Genomic DNA, 24,716 nt, shown 5'->3' on the forward strand with positions numbered 1-24,716 from the left:
CTTGCCCAAGGAACAGATGTTAGTGGCGGCAGTGTGATTATCGCCACGGTGACCGAGGAACAGGAGCAATGGCCCTTGGATGGATGCTGGTAATTACCCAGGCTCCCATGGGAAGGAGATGACACGTGCCCGCCACTCTTGGAGATCACAGGGGCGTGATTAAAGCTGCAGTAACAGTTGTTAATAGAGCAGCAAATAAAGGTAGCAGGGGATGAAGGGATGGAGAAAGCAAGGGAGGGAAGGAAGTAAAGGGGGGGGCATAATGGAGGACTGTCTCTCCTTTGTCCTCTCCCTTGTTTGTTTAGCACACAATGACCTTCCTGTAAGGCAATGGATTAAATGAAGGAGAGTTCATTTGGGTAAGAAGTGAACTTCCCAAAAATGTTGAAATTTTGCCAAATAGAAAAAGTATAGTGCACATTTTTCAAGGCCCATAATGTTTTAAACATACAATATGCAAATTTGGCATCTCTCAATCAAAAAACCTAGTTTGATGATGTCATGAAGAAGGTGGGATCATGGGAGCTGCCTTATTCACCACCATTTCTGATGAAAAAGCACAAAATATGATCACAAATTAGGTATTGTATTAAAGTTTTATTCACGTTATGCAGCGAGTAATCTATTTCGAGTGGCCAATACCATTAAGTGACTAGCTAAAGGGCTAACTGACTAGTATTGTGTTTTTCCTGTCATACGACGGTTGCCTCGTAACTGCCTCGTAACCTCCTAAATTATCTTTAATTAAAGCGAAAATGACGTAATTAAAAAATGGCATGTCTCATCACCTTGAATAAAAGTGTGGAGTTGGAGGTTTGAACATTTTGGATAATGTAAGTACACAAATCAACAAAATATATAACATCTGTTTAAATATTACATCTGTAAGTAAGAAAAGATAAGTAGTTTTAACCAATAACTGTTCACACCAGCACAAACAATAATGCAAAGTGACAGGGCCAACTCAAACAAAATAAATCAAACATCTTCCCACAGGCAGAACTACAGCCTCAATGTCCAGCAGCTCACCAAAAATATTCTTAACTGTACAACAAAAATGTCACAAAGTCACCTCAAAACCTTTGCTGGCATGAAATCAGCCAGGAACCTCTTTAAGTGCCGCAGCAGCAGTGTTTGCTGGTGACAGGTATGTTTTTGTCTCGCTCGGCCGTGTGTGATGCAGAGTGCCCACGCAGAGCTCTTAAAAGCACCATACAAGACCCCGAGTGTCAGCGCACATCACCGCAGCCTTTTAGAGCCACAAAACCCTCTGACAGCACCAAAATGGCTTCTTGTGTTTTTTTTTCTGTGCCCCAGTCGGCTCCTTATAAATGACCACATTCAACTTCTGTATATCACTTGACAGGCCCATGAATTCTTTCTTCCTGCAAGGCCTGATGAAAAAAAAAACCCCACATTGCATGGGGGGGGGGGACTTATTGAAAGTGGGTTTAGATTTTGTATGAGCAACAACTGGATCTCAGCTTGATGGTAAGTTCTCTTTTGAACGTCAGAAGCTTAAAAAGGAAAGGTTAAATTGGAACTGTTGGTGGGCAAGTGAGAAGTTGCCAAAACATTACAGCACACCGTAGGCTGACGACTTGAAAGGTTATACTGCTGATACTGCATTCTTAAAGGCAATAAAGGTCCTTCATGATCAAATGTCTGGACCTATGAGACAAAGGTTTGTGTAATGGTTTTTGGTAATTACATTAAAGCTTTATTTCAAGTTATATTTGTAGTCCTGCGACGCAAGACGTCTCCATTGTAATTAATGCCTAACCCACTGTTCTTTGGCACTTTACATCGAGGAGATTGCTCCTGTAAAAGAACGAGGGAAGTAGATGAGAGGAGGTGGATCAGATGACCGCGGTGATAATGTGCGAGTTTGCCAGTCAGGTCTGTCTTCCATGGCAGAGGGGAGTCCCAGAGAGAATTAGCCATGCTGAGCTCGACACAGAATACCCACGTAGATAAATGACAAGGTTCTGGCAGGACATATTTTTAGGATTAACTCGCTGACCCAAAAAAAGTGATGCATGCAAAATGAGACCACCAGGGACAGCGGAAGGGAAGTAGCCGTTTTCGTCAGCATTTAGAGCCAACGTCAGCCCATGATCCCCGATCTTTCATTTAGTTTTCAAAGAGAAAAGGTCCACCAGGGATGATTTGTCCATCATGACGCTGCCAGTTCATACATACTTCCAGCCAAGGCAGAGGTATGGATAAAACATCTTTATTCTAGTAAAAATAGCTTCCCATTAGCATATAGTGCTCACAGACCACTTTAAAGCAACAAAATGGAGTCTATTCAGTGTCAGTGATCCTCAAAGACCTAAATGGAACGGCCACATCTACTTCTGGTTTCCCACTTCCTAAAGACGTTTTTCATTTTTGGAAAAGACCACCACTGATGTTACCATAAACTCCTCTCTTCTCGCTCATTGTATCCCTCTCTCTCTCCTCCGCACTCTTACTCTCTGTGGTAACATTCACACATCACACACTGCAAATGTCCGCATGCTCTCTGTTTCTTTGAGTGTTGTGTTGTCAGTGTTTCATGACTTATTCACTCATTTTATCCCACTCAGGACATCAATATTTCATGGGGATGGAAGCATGTTTCCCATGGCTTAATAAAAGATATGGTGTGCATGCACAGCACACACACACTACGTGAATGCATATGTGAGTGTGTTGTCTGCGGTGGTGTAACAGCTTGTATTTTCTGCTGTCTGTCTTCTCCTGCGGTGGAGAACAAACAGTGTCAGTGTTATAGTCTTCAGAGCCGGACCTGCAGTCAGACAACAGCACAGGCCACTTCTCCTTAGCTGATTTCATACAAATTGGTAAATTTAATTGCCGTTAGTTGTCAGTGTAATACTGGAAATAAATAACATCACCATTGGGGCAGTTATTCTTAGCAATTCCACATTTCCCAATAAACCCAGTTTATGTCTGTCACAAAGTGAAATTTAAGAGTTTTCTCTCTTTGTTTCAAGGGAAAACATGGAAGTGATACATGAAAGTAATATTGCTGTCGGGGCAGCATGGTGGTACAGTGGTTATCTCTGTCGCTTCACAGTAAGTTTGTTCAAATCCCGGTCTTTCCGTTTGAAGTTTCCATGTTCTGACCTGTCTGGAGTTTCTATAGTATAACAGGCTTCCTCACACAGTGCAAAGATATGACACTTGGCTTAATTTGAGACTCCAGAAAATATCGTCAGCCTTACGAAATGCTGACGGCTTGAGTGTCCCCCACCTCTTGCCCCAATGTCAGCTGGGATTGGCTCCAGCCCCCCCTCCTCGAGACCCTCAAAAGTATAGGTGGTACAAATAATAGATGTATGAAAGTTCCGGCCAAATATGTACCAACAAGGAGCCTATACTGTCAGAAGGTATGCAGATTTGGCTTATGTTGATTGGGGATTCTGATTTGACAGTAGATTTGAATGTGAATGGTTGTATTTCCTTAGGTTGGCCCTGAGATACACCAGCAACCTGCCCAGGGTGTAACCTGCCTTTCGCCCATTATCAGCAGTGCAGATAAGAGATGGGTGGATATGACTGTGGACGTAGAACTTTACATGGACATTGATAACATTTTTAGATATTTTCATTAAGGTCTAAACTACTGCCAAATGAGTTATTATTAATTTTGAATTGGAATCACAGAGCTATTGATGCCATCTATGAAATGTGACCCATGTTTATGTGTAAAGGACACCATTGCCACCATGTAAACCACTGGCCCTAACTATCTTTTGGCGTTTAGCATGTTGCTCAAGGACGCTTTTGTGGGGCTAGAACTGCCAACCCAGAGATAAGTGAACAATCTGAGTTGCAGCTGTTCACAGCTTTTATCTGGGGGTTATGTTTCTGAAACAGACCAAAATAAATATTCCACTGCACTATCATCACCAAACGAGCTATAACTTATAATCGCCTCTATCTGTATTTTATCTAAAGCCGGGGTTGGGTTTGCCAGATAAATTGATTGGTTTAGTCTCGTGCATTTAAAGGGCAAGCATGACCGCATTAACATACCGTGTTACTTGATTAGCGACCGATCGGTACAGTGCTACGGCTATATCAATTCCACAGTTAACACTCATCAAATCTAATCCTGGCTGCAAATCCCCATGCTGCTCGCTGTCATATCCCGCCGGCACGCTGCATCTAAACTGATTTAGCAACCTTTTGTCTTTCCTAATCTGGTCAAATCAATAGAAACATTCGCCCTTGATCCGGCCACAGGGGGGGCCTGGATCAATGTGAATATTGATCAATAAGTGGTATTGGATGCGTTGGGAGGTCAGTCAGTCGTCGCAGGGTCGAGGCTAATCAGTTTAAGTTGCCCACAGGCAGGAAAATGGGGGCTAAGTGAAGTTTAAGTAGTGACCTGGCCTGCAGAGAGAGAGAGAGAGAGAGTCCTTGGCTCCCTCGGTTTCCTGAAAGCTCCCATAGAAAGAGGAATGAATATCAGGACTTTTATTTAACCTGTCAGAGCATTTAATGGTTTCATGCAACAGTCGTTGAGACTGTCACACTACACTTTCATTTTCAGTCTCACCTGCACTAAAATAGATTACTGTATATCATCTCCGTCTTAAGAAAAACACAAACTGTAAAATCCTTTCATGATCTGAGAACAACGGAGCTGTTCTCTTGCTTTCTTCTTTTTCAGGTAGCTCATCCTGTAGAAAGCGTAATCTGTTAACTCTAAATGAAAAATTCAAGAACACCAAATATGGAGACAAACAATTCACTGGACAGAATCAATGCGGACTTGACCTCAATTAGGAAATATTCATTCAGAATGACACAGAGAAGCGTTTATCAGTTTATCAGCTTTTTCTGTGCTTTCAGATTGTCATACAGAAAATAATATGTTTAAAAAAGACAATGATACAGTTTAGGCACAGAAATTACTTTTGGGCAGACATGACACATTCATTCTACTGTGGAAAGCACAATGTTTTTCATCACCAAAAACTCTCAAAATGAATTTTTTGGTGTTTTCTACGTGCATGTCTCATCCTGAGATATCTGTTGCATGTAAGAAATATCATTCAAAATATATTTTCCTACTGTACTCTCACATGTTCTCGCTCAGGCATTTTTACTTTTTCCAGAAAAAGTTCCTGGAAATGTCAGTAGCAACTGACCCAGACATTTGTGTTCTCATGTACTCTGGAACATTTCAGGTGAACATCTGAATGTCAATGCGTGTCTGAAAGCAGCTTTTGTCAGGGTTGCTGAAACCTCATCATCATCATGTGGTTGAAGGTAAAGAAAGACCATGGTCCTGGGAAAAAGACCCAGAAATTTTGACTCCTGAAAATGGAGCAGAATGAAGTGGTCTGCTGTGTTAAAGTCAGCACTTTTGTATATGTGGAAGAATGTGACAGAGATTCTTGTGTTAGAAAGAGATGGAGTGCACAGAGGCTACACCTCAATCTGACAGATTACATGAGGCACTGATGAATGAGACATGGCCACGGTGCTGACATGCAGGGCCAGTGCACCTAACCCCAAAACCTGTTCCTCTTACACATTAGCAAATCTGCTGAGTCCACCCATTACTTTTCTGTCTCACTTTTTTTTTTACATGCTGAATCTGTGTGTTTCTCACCTTCCCTCTTCTCCTTCTCTTTCCCTCTCACTACAGGACATATATGATCAGGCCTGACCAAGGTCAAGGACACACAGAAATATTAGAGGAAAGAGGACAAACACTAGAAAGATGAAGGGACCCTTCATGGCTCACGTGACATGAATGATAACACACTATATTCTGTGCAGTTAAAAAACGCTAAGACCTTAAAAAATAAGAGAAGAGGGCCAGGAAGCAGACGAAGCGGTATGGGAGAGGAAAAACAAGCACGGTGAGTCGTGGCGGAGTCGGGGCAACAGATGACCTTTTCAGAGAAAGCCCCTTACACAGTCTTGGGCCAAGGTACACTTTTATTTATAGAAGGTATTTATAGAAGCGATTTTCCCGAGGTTATCCTGAGCAAAATGCCAGTTCTCATTACCAGCCTGGTCCTGCCTGCGCCTCATTTTACGGCTGGATGAGCCCAGGCAGCGGGGGGACCCAGCATGCAGCCCAGGGTCACCTATTAAATCCTCATGTCCAAGAGAGCACTGTCATGCACTTCTTGTTCTACACTGGGTGGGGCTGTGGAGCAGCAAGAATGTAGTGAGTAAAAGGTTGGAGTGTGTTTGTGTGTGTGTGCGCGTGCTCGCTGTAGTGCGTGGACTGATTTATTAAGGGAGTATGCCATTAGTACTGGAGCTCGCCACTATAGGTCCCTCCTGTTGTTTCAGGTTGTGATGATAACATTTTGAAACCTTTCGTCTTTTTCTCTTACTGTTACAAAATAGTTCATGGAACATAATATGAAGATTTTTTTTTTAGGATATTAAATAACGCTGATCCAGTTGGTTGACAAAATACAGCATCTCTGTGGAACAAACACCCGACTGAGAGGAGAATGGAGGAGTCCATGCTTGTGTCTGCATACATGGTGTGAATCTGAGTTTCTGTGTGTGTTACCAGTAAGACTAACTGGTGCGGCACCTCGGGCCCCTCTGCCGGGGGCCTGGAGCCCCAGCACGGGGTCCATCGGAGCCCAGGGACATGCAGACACTGTGGAATGTCAACTCAAAGACATAACCAGACATGAACGGGCTCCAGGAGAAGAAAAAAAATACATATGTCCTCCACTAATGATGGCGTGGAAGGAAGGCTTAATGAGCTCTATCTCTGGTGCTAACATACACAGCACACCTTGCTAAAATAAAAAGTCATGACGTACTGAATATGACTACAAGTTGGATGGCTCTGTCCAGCCAAACAAATGTTATACTTCTCACCGTGCTCCATTTTTATTCTTCTACACTGAAAAAGAAAATGGATGATGAGGCAAAAAAAAAAAATCCAACCTGCACCTGCACATTCTTCTCTCAGAATGCAGAAAGCACAGACTGAACAGGGACAGTGGAAAACTCGCCTTCACGCCAATATTCAAGTGTTTACAACAAAGAACTTGCACCGACCTACAGGCTACTAAGGACATTTCTGTCTTTAAATCACATAAATTCATCACATTGAAAAACACCATATGACTGTATATTCTTATTTTCCACATTCCCAATGCCCCCCCCCCCCCCCATCCTGTATGCTGCTTGTTTGGTGTAAAGTTGTGAAGCTGTCAGGTGAGACACCATTAGACCTGGTCTTGACAGGCTGCAGTAATGATGGCCGAGGAGAGGGCCAACATTCTCGTTTTGCACAGGAGACACGCACATACACATGCACACATGCAACTGCTGTACAGATGCTTGACGGACAAGAGTCCACTTAGTCTAGGCCACTCTCTATCTGTGGCAACAGAAACTCCTCTGGTCATTCTGGCTAGTGTGTGTGTGTGTGTGTGGTTGTTGTGGGATGGCAGAGAGAGAAAGAAAGAAGGAGAAAATGTGTTTTTTGGCCGGCAGCCGACATGTATTTCAAAGCTTTATAGAGATTACAGCAGAAGATGTCTAATCTGTTGGTTGTCATTTCCTCCTACTGCGGAAGAAATTTGCCTGGATCAATTTTTTTCCCTTTTTCCATCGAGGGAAGATTCTACCACAGGTTTGACATAATCTTTATCTTACTTCTTGGCCTCATCATCTCACCAGCGGGACCAGATTGGTGCTTGTCAGAGCTTGGGCTGTTCCCACGTACCCTTGCAACAACTCCCGCCTTCCCCCACCAATGGTTGATTGGCTTATAGGCTCTGCTATAGGGCTGTAATTCTTTCCATCCCGCAAGGGTCTGTAACACTTAGCATGAATGGAGCAATTCCAGAGGGAAGATAGTTGATGTGAACTTGGCATTGGTGAGTTTTGTTCCTCGCAGGCACATTTAGAAATTGAACATTGATGTGAATATTAAAGGGAGCAAGGACAAGAAGAAGAAGAAAGCAAAGAGACTCATCTTGGTTTGACCACTTCTCATGTTTGTGCTCGAAAAGTTTCTTAGCAACCATATACACATTTCTAAAGTCTTTAAAGAACCCAACAGTCTGGTTCAGGAAGTAATAATTCCAATTCATTTTCTGAACAGAGGCTTTGATAATTAGCCATAATATTTTAACCATTCAAGGTAGACCAAGAAACAATGTTATATTCTCCTATAGAGCCCATTAATTCAAATGATATCCACTGTGTTTTAACATGTTTTACTAGTGGTGACAAGGAGAAGTAAAACAATACCCACAATCCTCAGTTATAATAGCAACGTCTCTGATTGGTGGAGCTTGCTGTTACCATGGAAATTCTAACCACAACTGCAGAAAACACGTCTACGGTTGAATGTTTCAGCGATACTTTACGTTTACCACAGAGCGACCATGATTCCCATGAAAGTTAAATTAAAGAAGAAACGCTGGGAGGTGTTGGAAAGGGATCGGTTGCAATGATTTATGGCATACGTATTTTCTTAACTCTTAAAATAATTATGTACTAAATCTTGTACCTTTGTCTTCTTTTTCCGTTTTCCAATTAGTTTTTTGCTCCGAAATAAATATGTTAGTGTCACAATTCATCTTGTAGTTGGTCGACCTGGTTCCAGGTTTAAAACTCTTTTTAATCCTTTTCTGTATTGTCAATGGAGAAAATGAGTGTGGAATTTACTTCTGCAACCACAGCCGTTCTTTAAGTGGCTCTATTTTCTACGGCACTGGAGGCTCACACTTTTGTAAATCACTAGTTAGAATCTAGTTACGGAGCGCTTCACAAATCTACTAATGGATTTAGTGATAGGTTCTATCCAGTCCTGAATCATTGACCATCTCTGGATAAGACAAAAAGAGGCTTCTACTCCACACATGCCATTCATTACTAACTTTAACTATCCAGTTAATCTGAGGAGCAAGGATGCCAATAGATGGAGCTTATTTTCCTTTCTCTCTTTGGAGCGGTTAAAAAAGACAAAGGGATACAGTGCAAATTTATCACAGACACATGGTCTGAGTCTGGCTGCCATGCTCCCACAATGCACTGCATTGGCAACGCATGACATCTTCATTCCAATGATCCTCCTCTGCAAGTCTCCCTAAATTAGCTAAAATCTCATCAGCCATCAAAATCACATGCAGCCTCGACCACTGAGAGCAGCTCCCCTAAAGGTGAGACCCCCCGCCTGGTCGTCCAAAAGCTACCTTTCCAAAGCCACACAATTCCCGGCGTTCCGGTGTTTGGAAGTGAGGGAGCAGGGTCTGTCCCCCAGGGCTGTTTGCCTGCCTGTCTGACATCATAGACTGCGGCATCTTCTGATCCGCCGGCACAGAGAGACGATCTGACAGGCTTAATTTACAATGTCAGGCCTTTCAAAACCATTTCCCCCTCACGCTGACAGCAATCCTGCATTTATAAATTAGCAGAAACATTAACCTTTAGACTGATTATAACGTGTTCTGAGGGAGGCAAATTAACTTCCATTTGTTAATGTCAGATTTTGGGTTCAAATGGTACGGAAGAAAATGAGGTAAGGAGATTGAGAAGATAATGTGATGTATTGTGTGTCGTGAAATGAAATGTTTTGATGATGAATATGATATTGTTTTTGAGGTAACGTGAAGCGTGTTCCGTGGCAGGTGAAGCTCAGTAATTGCAGTCGTGCTCTCATCACGTGCAGCACAAAGGTCTTATTGTTTGAGGAAAACATGATAAAACTGTTTTTTTTTTCCATTGCATGAGATGTGATCATATCAGAGAGAGTATACTGTATTTTAGAAAATCAAAAAATATGCTTATGATGTTTAAAAAATGCACAATACAACACTGCAGATGTGATTCAATGCATGGGAGGTATGCCAAATGGGATAAATACGAGGTCTCCTGATTGTTATTAAAATGCAGCAGTGCCGCTCAGTTACATCAGTGCAATTGGCTAAGTTGTGCCTATCAAACCAAGAGAAGTCTCCACACGTTGGCATGTAACAGCTTGTCATGAGGAACTGTTGCCGTAATATTTGTGGCTATTACCCTAATTAGAGGAAAGCACACAGATGGTGTTGTTTCACAAACTCACAGGCTGAGAATCAAAATGTCATCACTGCCAAAATTAGTGATGGTCTGAGAAAATAACCAAAAAGGAAAAAAACTCTTTCTCACAGCCTAGTTTTCATTTTCCAAACTTCTTTCTTCTCTCCAAGTGAAACTGACATTAAATGGCCTTTCTTCCCTGATGAAAAAAACAGGGTGTTTAGTGGTGAAACAATGGTACTTGTGTACCATATGCTGCATTTAAACGCTGTGAGACAGCTGTGAAGCCTGAGTGTTCCTGGATGTGGGCCAGCTCCCAGAAGAAGCCTTTTTTTTTTTTACTGGTTGGAAAATGTTTCCAGCGAGAGCAGGAAGAAGCCACTTTTCATGGAGCAACTTCCAGATGCAGCAGGACACAGAGGATGAGATGAGTGCATCTGTGTGTTGGAGCGGGTGTGTATTTTTTCCATGTGTGTGTCATTACGTGACCGTGTTTGTAGTCGAGTGCAATCTGCGTCGATATCTCTAATGAAGAGAGTGAAGAGGTGAGGTTCTCTCAGGGGGGACATTATGAATCGAGTCGTCTTCTACCATGACCAACTTTTCTTTGCTCTTTTGGATGCAAAAAAAAAATTTGCAAAAAGGTGTGTCCCATTAAATTCTGCTCTGCTTTGCCTCTACTTGTTTATCAATCGCTAACTTTCGACTGTTCCATCAAGAACGGAGCTGAAAAAGAATATCTGGAGTTTTCACTCAGCCACACAGCAGGTGAAAGGTGGATATGCAGCTGCACCGTTTCTGACACTGACTTTGTTACTTAGCCCATAGAAACTGTCTGTCAATCAAATCATGCTCCTTCACAGACTAGCCCAAGGGTAGAGTGCATGTGCACCTCCTCAACAATGTTATATTGTTCGCTACATATAGCATATCTACCACAGCGAGGCAGAGGATTCAATAAGGAGACCATGAGGTAAGAAGATCCCCTTTGTTGAAAAGAAAGCCGAGGATTTTATATTGCGAAGGTGAGCTTTTTATGTGATGCTCGAACATGGTTAAGACGAGGTGAGAAGTTTCCAATAACTGTATTTTGCCCTCAGCGGGGATTAAACTGAATCTGTGCCCAACGTTGGAATCTCGGATTACAAATCTGGATCTTGCCAAAGGGGGGGTTTAACCCACCTTTGTCATTCCAGAATAATCTCCTCAAATTATGTTTTGCAGCGATTTCTTGTTTTAAACATAAACAGGAAACGCTCTGCAGAGACCTTCTCAATGTTTTTGGGGGGATTCGGGAAAGAACTGCTCAGTTTGTGCACAATCCTAACCAGCGTTAATAATTCTCCTTATCCTGTTTGAAAGGGATTTGTTTACGTTTGCTACAAGACAAAAGCGAGGGATGAGGCTCCGTTACCACCTATGAACAGGAGGCCTAAGGTCTGAGAGCTGCTGCAGGTATAGACGGAGGATGAGAGAGAGGAACAGAGGAGCAGAGAAATGTCGGAAAAGAAAGAGAATGAGAGATTTTTTCCTGGGGAAGCAGGTTGGCATCACACTCACTCCTCAGAGCTTTAATAAAATGTGCTCAGTTAGCCCCTACTCATTACTATACTATGAGTATTGACTTTGGCCTAGAGTCATGACCAGATAAAATGGTGTAAGGGCTTGTCCTAAGTGATTGCTCCCGAATTACAAAGCTGTCTGCATGTTACCCAATGCAGCCTTTCTGCTGAGCACGTTCTCCACATCTTTCACACACACACACATACAAACAAACACAATTTGAATATCCTAACAGGGCAAAGTGGGTGCTGTATATTCACCTTATGACACTGGGATGAATACATAGTGCACGCAAACAAATGCACAGGAGGCAAAGGAGAGAGGAGGTCTATTCAACAGCACACACATACACACACACACGTACGCTATCTGCTATCTCACAGTCACACTCAGTCACCCAGTGTTGGAATAGTGTCTGGTCCTGACAGCTGAGTTTTAATTGGCCAGGGTGGTGCAGCATGGGCCGCTGTCATGCGGCTGGCAGTTTGAGGGGTTGCGGGACAGGCCCCACCGTGGGGGCTGTCAAACGGCCCACGGTCTCTACGGGAACCCCCACCGTGGGTGTCCCGCCTCATTTAGGAGCGCGCAGACAAAGCGCCAATTAAGAGGGGCTTTAAACAATCAAACAGAGTTCCTCAGGGCCCACAGACACTCCACAGGGCACTGAGAAAGACAGACAGACACACACACATATGAACACATTCTGCCTGACACACATGCACACAGACAAAGTTAGAAAGGTAAAAAATAGACTGATCATGGCTTGATCTGAAGACATAATTAATGCTTGTTCACAGGACTGCATGGGTGAACTTGGGCGCAGACATCCCTCTAAATTAAAGTGGAAATTAAATGTGACTGACAACAACACAACACTGAATCAATACCAAAATGCTTGGAATATAAAACAGAAGCCTTACATTAGTTCTTTTCTGCTGAATCCCAATGGGATTATTTCTTTTTTGTTCTCGAATTTTTTTTCACCATACAGCTTTCTTCTAAATTATTACCTTCATCGCTTTACAAGGAAACAAAACAGAAATTTGCTGCAATCACAAACGAGCGACCTCCTGCATGTGCCCATGTTTGTCTGCCTCCAGTCCCGTGGAAGGAAGTGCTACTGACTGATATTCCCCACTAAACTGATGAACCTTGCATTTTTAAGAGCAAAGCAGCGTCTTTAATGTATATCTCTGTCACTCCCCTCCTTTTGCCCCATCTTCTACTATGAGCTTCCATATGCCACTTCCATATGGCCCTGCACCCTCTCCTGACAAGCCCATGGCTAAGGCCCATCCATCATTCCGGGGAGTGCACTCACTTGTTATCAGCTCAGGCTGGCGCTGGGGAGTAGGGAACGGAGACGAGCACAGAGCTGGGAATAACAGAATTCAGGCAATTTGCCCGAGTTCCTCGTAGAGACATTTTGTCACAGAACAGAGCATCATTTGCTGTCGGATATTTCTATTTTAGATTTTTTTTTCTTTCCTCGGTTGATTTGAATGACAGATTTCAGAATCTGGAGATGGAGCTGTGGAGATGTCTCTCCAACTGCTACCTTCTCCAGCCTTAATGCTGAGGGAGAATGGGACCATAATGCAAGTTGTCCTGGAGGGGGAGATACAGGCATGCAATCGAGCTGGAGCAGCAAGAAACACAACACCACAGTATGGTGGAGAAAACAGCAGAGACAAGATCTCTGCTCCACCTCAGTAAAACTGAGACTATATATGGAATACTACTAATAATAGCAGTAATTGTAATAATAATAAGAATAATAAAGCTTTAATGGAGCAAGTCACAAAACCTGTCGGGTCAGTTTATACTGCAGTGCATGTTCGAAACTCTTCATTCGAAACGGAAATGAACATGAACAAGTAGAAAAATTGCAACAGAACCAAAAGAATCTGGAGGAAATATATCATCTCTCTCATACAGTAGAAAAATAAACACTGTCCTTAAGACCAGATGCTGCCTGGATTCATGATGTTTATCAGCGCTAGTATAAACATGGACCACAGACAGTTTACATTTCTATTACAGAACATGTTCTGCGCTCTCTCTCAGCATTAGAGGAAAAATATATTTTCAAGCTCAAGTGGGTGGAAATGGAAGACAGCTCTTGTATTATATTTCAATTATAAAAACATTCCTGGAAAATTCACAACAGCATGTACAGAAGTGGATTATATATATTTTTTAAAAGCACCGTAACGATACAGCATAAATCTGTATCTTTACATTCCTGAGCAGTATTTCCTTACACGAGTCAAGTAGGGATATCAGTCTGTTGAATGCATAAGCTTCAACAGAGGGAAATCAATTCCACAGGAAGATAAACAAAATACACCTCAAGAACGATAGCCTTGGTGGCCGCAGGTGTAATGACACTCAAACACTGATAGGAATCAGTAAACTCTCAGGAGCATAAAAATGAAAAGCAGCTCTGGATACAAGCAAACACTGGAAGTAAAAAAAACTCTATTTGCTCTCCATTGGTGTTACGCAGCCACCTTGAACCTAGAGAAAAGGCGTGGAAAAAAAAAACACAAGGGAAAAGGTGAGGAAGACGATGTGTCTCGAGATAAGAAAAGACGGCAAGGACAAAGTGGAAGTGGAGGCATTGTGGCCATTTTGCGGTATCAATGGTGCCAGACATTCTATCTGGAGGGACATGTTGCCTCCACGCGCTCGTATGCCTCAGTGGTCACACTAGTAGTCGGCTGGGGAGCAGAGGAGGAGTAATTTTAAACCCCATTAACAATCACCATATTTATTTATGAGGCTGGGGTTGGCTTGGTATGTATTGTTGCCCACACTTTCTTACTTACAATGAGACCGGCGGACAGACGATCCTCTTCTGATGCTTCCTGGGAGGAAGAGGAGCCTTGCTTCCTTGTAGACACTCTGATATCTGAATTATTGAGAGGGTGTAAGGATAAGAAGCAACTTAAATGTAATATGGAGCCTTGTTATTGGCTCCCACCTTTTGTAACCTTTCAGCTTTAATTAACAGTGTGGCTTAAAGCGGGGGCTGGGGTTGGAGGGTGTAGGTTTGTGCTGGTGTGATGTAAAAAGTGTGTGTGTGTGTCTGTGTGAGTGTAATTGTGCTCTTGTGTCCTTTTGTGCATGAGAAAATGGCGGCGTGCAGCGTTCCATATTCCATATTTATTGCATTTTGAGTCACTGCCTATTATCATGAGTACAGTGAACAAGCCTGTGAGGAAATTCCCATCTTAATGACACACATCTCCGCACCACACTGAGCGTCGGCCCACTCACAAAAACACACAGTGCAGCTGCGTGCTCGTCCTCCGCTGCCATTTAAGTCCGAACAACTCTCCCCCTGATCAAACACTGTGTGTCTGATTCTGCCCATGTGTCTCCAACAAGTGCTGCCAATATGGCCGCCCTCCTTCACGCGCGGCCAGGGCAGGATGCTGCATCACGGCTGCACCCCCGATGACTTCAAAGACCTCAATTCGCACAAGTGACGGACAGGCGAGGAGGTTGCACGATGTAAATAAACACTCAGGCATTTTAGCATCAAAGGCGTGGAGCCATTGTTGTGGTCAGCGTTGTCTCGCATGTGTCATGTCGGATGATGTGGCGGGGAGCGTGTTGGGTTGTTTTGATGTACAATGGTGCTTTTTCATGACCTCTTAACGGGGGGGGGGGGGGCATGTGTTCAACCACAATGCTGAAGCTCTATCGATCAAAGTCAAGTGTCAAAACAGACAGTTGGATGATATGGTATCAGAGATTTCTCCCTTAAACAATGGGGAAGGGGGCTATGCATCTGTGTGTCATTAGAAACTAAGATGAACAATGCATTCATAGTTTCTACCTAATTACAGAAGATGTTCATGAGACACAATTTATAAAGTATTAAAAAGACAAGATGAAAAGATCTAAACAGAACTGATATATTCACTTGGACCTTGAAGCCAACAGAGAAAGTATAAAATCCATTCTTCTGGGTTCATTCCCCTGAAACAAGGTTTATGTTTCATGCTTTCGGTCTCCAGGCTGTCATTCAAAGGGTTTGTATTGTAAGCAATTTTTTTCCGGCCCTCCTCCACTTGTCTTTGTGTGCCACCGGCGACCATCATATTAAAACACCTTTGTTTATGTTTTCTCTCCAGAAACTGCCTCATCTCCCTTTTGCCCGGGTTTCTTCAAAAAGATATGTCATCTTCGTACATGATAGGTCTGGACCTGCAGAAACGCCTGCCTCAGTCCAGCTGTTTTGTTCCGAGGGCAAAGTATGGGGAGAGTGATGGGGGGGTCAACATGGGGGGAGAGAGGAGGAGGCACAGGGGAAAATACTTTTAAAGGCGGGGGCGAATGAGCAGAGGGTTTCTTCTCATCGTCGCTCCGACCATATTAACCATAAATATGTGTGCGTGTGTGTATGGGAGAGAGACGCAGAAAGTCAGAGCCTGAATATTTCCACCCAGTCCTCAGAGCAAAAGCATTTCCATAGCAGGTGGTCTGGCTCAGCCGCCATCTGGAGGCCTCGATGGCCAGATAACCTTTGCTATTTACAAACCCCAAACTTTGTTTAGACAAACCCTCTAAAAGCCATGCGAAAAAAAAAAGAAGAAAAAAAAACTCCTAGCGAACTTTTGTTTTAACCATCGAGACCTGGGAAAAAGGAAAAGTCACGCTGAATTTCCCGCAAACCACAAAGCGAATACTTCTGTTGGGAATATGTAAATAAATAGTGATTGGAATAAGATTGTGCAGTTACGTCGCAGATGTTTTGCATACCAGAAATCAAAGTCCATAAAGTGGAAATTCACGGGGCTGTATGGCATTATGTCCCGCCCGAAAAGTAAAAATAATCATTTCATTTATATGCTGGGAATGTATAGGCGATGCAGTTTTGTTGGCGTGGGAAGTGATTTGACAGGAAAGTGTAATGTCTGAGATAAATTAAAAAATGCAGTCAATATTATGTCATTTGCCAGATGGTATTCTTCAGTCAGAGTTTCATTTGCATTTCTGTTATGCGAATACAACCAGTCACTCAAAATGAATGTTCACAAATTTCCAACTTTAATTCCAACTCCAGACTTTATGTGTAACAGTTTTGTGTCGGCTACAGTGGTCGAGGAGTTGGCTCAGGAGTTTGGTTGAAAAGTAGGTCGATTTAAATAGGAGATACACCTGACTTCAACACTCTTTGAATTTTGTTTGAACACCCCCCCCCCCATGCAGCCTCTCAGCATCTCAGTGATTGGGAGTGTAATACAGGCCGACTGCATTAAACCCATTTCCGCTAAGTGAAATATGTGTCTCGTCAGTTCAACTCATTCATTATTTATCCATTTGCTCACATCTGAAAAAAACCTGCAAAAAAAACAAAGCTGTTTATGGCCCTCTGGGTTGGAGGAGCACTCGCTGATGTCATCCAGGGGATGTGCTGCACGCAGATTTATTCTGAATGTTATTAACCTTTCCCTTCCCGGAAGACTCCCCTCACCTCGGAGTGAGAGAGACAGGTAGGGGGGGTTGGTGTGTGATTGAAAGGGGGGTAAAAGTGTATCAGGGATTGGGTTGCTTCGAGTTTGTTCAGGTCAATGTGGGAAAACCCTGTTCCCCGAAAGTTCAAAGCAGATAGCATGTGGTCTCTCACTGTCCTGTGAGTAATTATGAATGGTAAAATAAAGTCACTATGATATCGCCATAACTGAGCAAGCTCGCTGTGGATGATTTCCAGATGTCCCTTACACACTAATGCATTTGCTACAGCAATAAAAATACTTTCGATTATATTTTCATCTCAAGATTCGCTGGAGCTATCATTGCGAGTGGAACAAAAGCACATGAAAAGGCAGAGGGAGATCAGAGGGAGATGATGAGAGGTTGGGATTCCAGGAATATGGCATTATTGATAAAATTTTACTACAGGTTGAAAGAAAGGGAACGATCGAGAGAGGAGATGGACAGCGCCGCTCTCACTATGCAAGTGGCACGGAATTTATCGTCCCGCTGCAGGAGCGAGCGGGGAAATTAAGTGATAAGAAAATCAATTGCATACTCCCGGATCCATATAAATGCTGCTAATGTTTAAAATTCCCCCCAGTAAATGTGCGGAGAATGCAGCAGCGGAGGGGGAACGCAGGAGGGCGAAGTGAAGGGGTTGTGAGAGAGGACATGGGTGGGGGGGGGGTCGAGGGGCGTGGAAGAGAGGGTCATCAATCACGTCTGGGTGACACACAATGAAATCTGACCGCAGCCCAAGATGTTTTAATACGGCATCCATTAGAGCCCTCAAATAAATTGCAATTTGGAAAACAGAACATAATACCAGCCAAGTTTTCCTCATCCATCTTGCAGTGTGTCATGTAATGTAATTGCGTTGTTAATTTATCCAAGAATTTCCTTGGTACACCATTTCATCCGCATTGGTTAATTTCCCTGTAGAGTATATTTTCTCCCTTTCCCTCAGCCGGCCCTCCCCTCCTCTAGCCGTATAGCTAGCGGGGGCAGAGTAATGTTTCTGCTTAGCATGGCATTAGTCGAAGGGCTAATCAAAGCACTGAAGTCTGTGACACTTTATCAATGCCGAGCTGTGTTGGCTGTGCGCCGGCCGACCTCGCCGTGCTGCAGATCCAATCAGGCCTCCACTGGCTGTCATTATGTCCCTGTGACAGCAGGATCACTCAAAAATGCCTGTGGATTACATCAATATTATTGACATAGTTCGGGGGCGTTTAAAGCCGAGCAGCAGCACCAGACGCGTAGCAGAGGACTGACACTTCCTGTGTTTGGGCCGAGGTATTACAGCGAGCCTGGGAGAAGACGAGAGAGGAGAAAGAAGTATTGGGCACGACTGGGGCAAAAACAAAAATCAATACATCTGACTAAAGTGGAAAGAGATGAGTGTGGAGTTTACCTTGATGAGCGAAAATACGAAAATACAACTTTCTAAACAGGTTTTAACATTTTAGCCACTTTTGTGCAGTGAATAGTTGGAACTATAAAGATAAGACAAGTTAGTGGTCATGGGCCATAGACCTCAAAATGCAACAATTACACCCTAGAAATACAAAGAAAATAGATTTTGATCCCTCCAAAGCTCCACAGGTGCTGACCCTAGGCTTGGGTAGAGGAGTACCACTGAGAGTGCATAGACAGGGACGTGTCTCCTCGTATGTGGGAAAGTCCAGGAGTGTTTTCTTACCTCCTACTGTCACCTGACTGAGGCTCATGGAGGAGGGGGGCTGGAAGGTGAGGGTAGGAATGGCCCTGCGGGGGAAACGGACGAGGTGAACGGTATCCCTTTTGTCTCTCTCGCGGTGCAGCCCTGAACACGTCTCCTCTCCCGTCAGACCCGTGAGGGTATAGACAGAGAGCGAGGAAGAGAGCGAGAAGCCAGACGTGATCAAAGGATGACAGGAGAGCTGGAGAGGAGGAGGGTCGACCGAAAACAAAGGCTCATTCTAAAGTTCGCTCGTGCAGGGTTCCTCTCCGACTGACAGAGAGGGAGAGACGTGGACTCCACCCCTCAGCCAGCACTCATTTCTGCCAATGGACACATCACAGACAACACATAATTTCATTCATCTCTATATTTACATGCAAATAATATTCAACACTAGGTCCAGAGTATACATGCACGTGTTGACTGCATAAATCTTAGCTCGATACGATCAGTAATAATTCATTTGAAAATGTAGGTTCATTTCATCTTGTAAATTAGTCGTAGTATAGATTTTACACTTTCAGCAGTTTACAAGAGGCCAGTTAAGAATAAAGTACTCAAATCAATTACTTTAGTAAAGGGAGTAATATTCCAGGGTAAAAATACTCAGTTAAAGGTAAAATATTCTGCATCCTGGAAGGGGGCTATACTTTATATACTGGGTAGTTTCATTGTAGAAAGTGCACCATATCTTTGTGCATTTTCACTGTGGGTAGCTTCATAAATACCAAAATGCACCATATCTTACTTATTGGCCATGTTATTTTAATTCAACTTAAGCCTACAAACTAACTAATTATTAAGATATTCCTCTTGTGGAATAAAAAGTACAATATATCCCTCTGAAATGCTGGAAAGTAGTAGCATAAAGATGGAATACTTAAGTAGAAACATCTCAGAACTACAGAAATTGATTAAATATACTCAGTTATGTTCCAACAGGTGGGGGGGAAATACAGTTTGAAAATACAAACTCTAACCCTGATGACTGTCATGAATTGTATGTTTAACTTATTTGGTACTAAACATTTTGGCTTCAAAGAAAAAAGGCTTCAAAGAGAAAAGTATTAGCATTTTGTTGTGATTATCTCAAAATTGTACTCAGCATTTGAGTAAATATGCTTAGTTACTTGGAAGACTTAGTGACTGGCTACCACTGGAAGACACTGACTGCGCAGACCAAATAAATTCAAAGGGTTTTTTATTTGAAGCTGATTCGGTGATGCTGATGTCCACTTAGCTTAAAATTAGTCCTCACCACATGGGACTGGAGCAGTGTTGCCACGAGTCCAGCTGAGCTGTCTTCTCCATGTTCTACAAATCTATCATTAAAACCTTGGTGGTTTGCAGAGAGGAAGTCTCACTACTTCCAGATAGATCAGTGAAATAAAGACCAAACCTTTCATGCATGTCCAAAACGCAGCGCTCCTCCAGCCTCACAAACCTCAAAGCCAAGGCTGCAGAAAGACATATTTATTTTCATGGTTTCGAGAGGTATAATCTGATGTCATTATGTGGATTTGGCTGAGTTGAACTTCTACATCTGAGAAGAAGGGTTACAGTTTCGAAATCAATGCTGAAAAGGGCCATTTTTTTAAGGCCTTGTATCTGTGAAGTGATAATCACATATTTCAGTTTTCATTTTGCATTGAACAAATTTGCTACAGGATAAGATTTCACACATTTTTAAGAGACCATTAGCAACTTCCTGAAGGATTTGGGTGATTGACAAGAAGCTCTCAACATTCTCACCAGAAAACCCACAATCATTTATTGATTTGGAGGACTGTATGAAAAAGGGGTTGAGTTCAGATTTTGGGTTTTGGTTTTCTGTTTGCCTGACTGAGGTTGAACATCTCGTCTTTCTTTAGATGGACCAGTATTTTAGATATTTCACGCACAACATGTAATTTACTGCATCTAGAGGTCTCCCATAAAAGGTCAAAGCTCGGTGACATTGTGAGTAGTGTAGAGTCGTCTTCACGACCAGTGTTAGTCACTGATAGGAGGATTTTACTGGGGGTCAAATTTTCCATACAGGTCGGACCCTGCGATTAAATCTGGAATAAGACGTTTTTGCGTTTAAATCAATGTTTCTCTGACATTGTTGGGTGGACACAGGTCGTCTCGGAGGGGCAGTGAGCTGAGCTGCTCACTTTATCTTGATGACTCCCCTCAGCCTCGTCCGTTGACTGCAGTTGAAAGCGTGAGCCATAGGTAATGCACTGGTGGGCACATGTCAGTCAATAGCTCCCCATCCCCATATCACCTAAATCATATCTCTGACTTTAAGGCTCAGCCTCTCTGGTAAGTAAATTGTCCCAGTTTTTTGATTTAACTAAATAATTTTGATTGATTTAAATAATTTCTGAAATATCCTCCTGTATTTGAACTGCAGTCCTATAGTTCAGCTTTTAGGGATAAGATGTATAATTGAATCCTTAATGGGATGACTATTTAGTCTGTAAATTCAGTTTATTTAATCTTCAGTTTTGTGTCCTATTGTTCTCAAGCAGGATTTTAAACTTGTGACCTGTAGGTTCCAGACCAAGACAGTTAGAGTTAGGTGTAAAAGTTGAGCGGTTGGGTTTAGGGTTAGGGTTGGTCTCTGTTACCTTAACATATGGGCTCCTTGATCTGGTTAAAATACAGCAGTTAAAGTTTAAAAAGTAAATCATATAAATGGGGCTAAAAAGTTAACCATTCAGTATTGATAGTCTCTGGTAGACATGTGTAAGTGGGATAGTTATATAGAATATTGCTGGAAACATTTAGGATTATGTGAATAAAAAATTCAACAATTCAAGTACATCACATAGCTCTAGTGGTTTTTCATGTGGGAATGTTACATATTACACTTTTAAAGCCTGCATTTCAAACCCTCGACTGTCAAATCCACCTACACCCACGGCAACTTCTATCCCCCTTCTTCTTTATAAGAGTAAATTATGTCTCAGGAGGAAGAAGAAGGAAAAGGTGCTTCCCTCAAATCACACAATCTCACATGAAGTGCAACTATACCATGAAGACACTGAGGGTCCTTGAAAGGTGCCCTCTGTCTATTTCCTGCATGCAGCCTGTCATGGCCAATGCAGCTGAAGAAGTGAGGAAGGGCAAACAAGCGCTTGTACGTCCGTCACCATTCTGACAGGTGAAATAAAAGGTTGACAGGACTGAAATCTAGCTTACCCCCTTGTAGACACAGCCCCTCAAGCTCTTAGTCCAGTGTAGGGGAATGGTGAGATAAATTAGTAGAACTGCTTTACCTGTCAACAACACAGGCTCTGGATATGAGCCCACAGGTGTGTCAGACACAACTCAAATACATTCATGTGATGTCTAAAAGTTATCAATGCACCGAAGAAAATGATTCGGAAACATGGATGTGTCCCTACATGGGCAGAATGAAGTTGGATTGGAAGCAAATCGATAACACTTGCTGCCGCCCTCATTAAACACAGCTGAAGTGTCCTGGAGCAAGGCACCAATGTCAGTGGTAGACCTGAAATATCTGCACACTTTAAACCAAATTACTGTTCACATATATATATATGTTTAGTTAAGTTTAATCTTAAAGCATATTTTCATAGAGTGGAAAAGTAAATGGGAAAACAAAAAACTGCACAATTGCACAATTCTCTTTTTATACACGGTCTGTGACAATTCTACAACTAACCCAACCTTGAAAAATGTTGAACACTAAAGGAGTGATTGTTTGTAATAAGACACATGCAGATATATTGGTTTATGTTTACACATTCACAGTATAAAATAAAGACTTATATCAGTAATATATATAAAACAGAGGTCCTGGTAACCATATGAAGCGTTTGCTAGCTGCACAGAGGGGCTTTTCAAATATCACACGACCGTCTAAACCAGAGGCCTTTCATTCCGAGCCCTTATCCATCGGAAAATCTCCCAGCTTCAGGTGTATCACATATCAACCAACCAAAGGAATTTGCCTAATTGAATTTGCAATCAACTTAGGTTTCAACCCAGCAAGTCTACTTCCATTTGTCTTCTACCACAATTAAAAGAAATAAACAGCATATATTTTTTTAGCCATCAGCTACACCGACTGATTTTTGCAGCATCCTCTGTGCAGTTTGTTGTCCTTCTGTGGTGCCGAGCCACAAGCCTCATTTTTAACCATCAGACCTTCACGACCCCTTAAATCTTTCTGTGGGATTCTACAGGCTGGTAAAATGGTTATGACCTCTTTATCTGTTTTATGGACTCCCTGGCCATTTCAGATGGGCAAAAATCAATGTCATTTTTGACTGAAATCAATTGAATTTACTGGTGGTAATTTGAACATGCAGCAGAGTAAGGATACGAGGGTATAGCGGGATGGAAAAAACCACTGACAGGGAGATTTTCGTCTCGTCAATAAATACCGTCTATCTGAAACTGAGTTTGAATATATAGACATGTACTGAATAAACAAAACAGTGAGATTAAAAATATCCAAATCAATGCAAAATGTTGCTAAAAAATGAATATAATTAGTTTTAAATGTAATTTTTTTTCATTCCTTTTTTTTCATCAGTTTAGTTGGTTTTAAAAATCTGAAATAATTCAAAAGCATGGCTGCAAAGAAATAGCGAACACATTTTATACGACAAGACAAAGACATCATTGATCATTTTGTTGTGAAACCCACATCTTGGTAATCCCTCTCTTCCTCTCGCCATCGCTGCACTGTCTAATGATGCACAGATTGACACTGTGGCCCCTCCTCCCTTCCTCTCCTCTCCTCTGCCCATCTGTGTGAAAGATCCTATGCGTACAATACTGCTTCCGCATGTTCCTTAGATGTGCCTCCCAGCCTGGGAGAATAAGGGATTAATGAGATAGATTTATCTTTTCTGGTAATACACCCGCCATTGTTTTCTCCATGCATGTCCTAAATGCATCCCAGAGTGCCTTGGGAGAGGGCTGCATCATTGAGTCCCATAGATCAGCATTCTCCTCTACATTCCCATCTCCCTTCAGAAAAAAAATTATTCACTCAGCATTTCAGCCCTTTAAGGAGTGTGTTATTCTGAGTTTAGACATATATAACAAGTGTTTGCAGGGTTTTTAAATGTCAGGGATTTCATACAGAGCAGTATTAAATGAAATATTTTGTTTTATGTTTACATAAACAATGACGGTATTGCAATCATGAAACTTCAAGTTTCCAAATTCACAAAATATTTAAATTATGTCTGTAAGCGTGAAAACACAACTTTAAAATTATATGTATTGTAATGTTATGAAACCACATTTAAATTCTCAAGATCCCAATTTTTATTTGGATCGGCACCAAATTTCACACACAAATATCAGTCCTGTCTGATTTTTTTCATCAAGATCCATGAATTCTTCTCTGAGGAATCAATGGGAGATGCTCTCTCTTACAATGTGAGAAATAATAAATGACTCTTCCTTCTGTCAAGCCCGACCCCCTCACAACATTTTGGTAGTGGAGTTTTTACATAACTAACCAACTAACAAACAAAACAAAACAAAAAAAACATTTGTTAAATAAGCTAAAAGACTTTACTGATTCAAAAGACTTAAACAAGGAAAAGCAAAGGAGAAATCCATTATTAAATTCCCCCCTTATTACCCTACAATCCTTATCAACACAACCTACGGTTGTACAATTTACGGCGGCCACATACATGAACTCATGAAAGAGCAATCTGAAACATCCTGGAGCTACTCATATACATGGATAGACAATTAGAGTGTCCTTAGGAGAGTAGTTAAAAAAGGCTAAGAGTCAATAATGACGTACATGTTCTTATTTGGTCTTGTCAAAGCTTTTCGCCCTCGCTGGGAAATTGTTTTTGCTGCACTGCCTCAAGGATGAAGTAAATTAGCCAAGATTTTTACATTACTGCCGCGCAGA

The sequence above is a fragment of the Paralichthys olivaceus genome, chromosome 12, assembly GCF_024713975.1.
Source record: "Paralichthys olivaceus isolate ysfri-2021 chromosome 12, ASM2471397v2, whole genome shotgun sequence".
NCBI classification, from domain to species: domain Eukaryota; kingdom Metazoa; phylum Chordata; class Actinopteri; order Pleuronectiformes; family Paralichthyidae; genus Paralichthys; species Paralichthys olivaceus.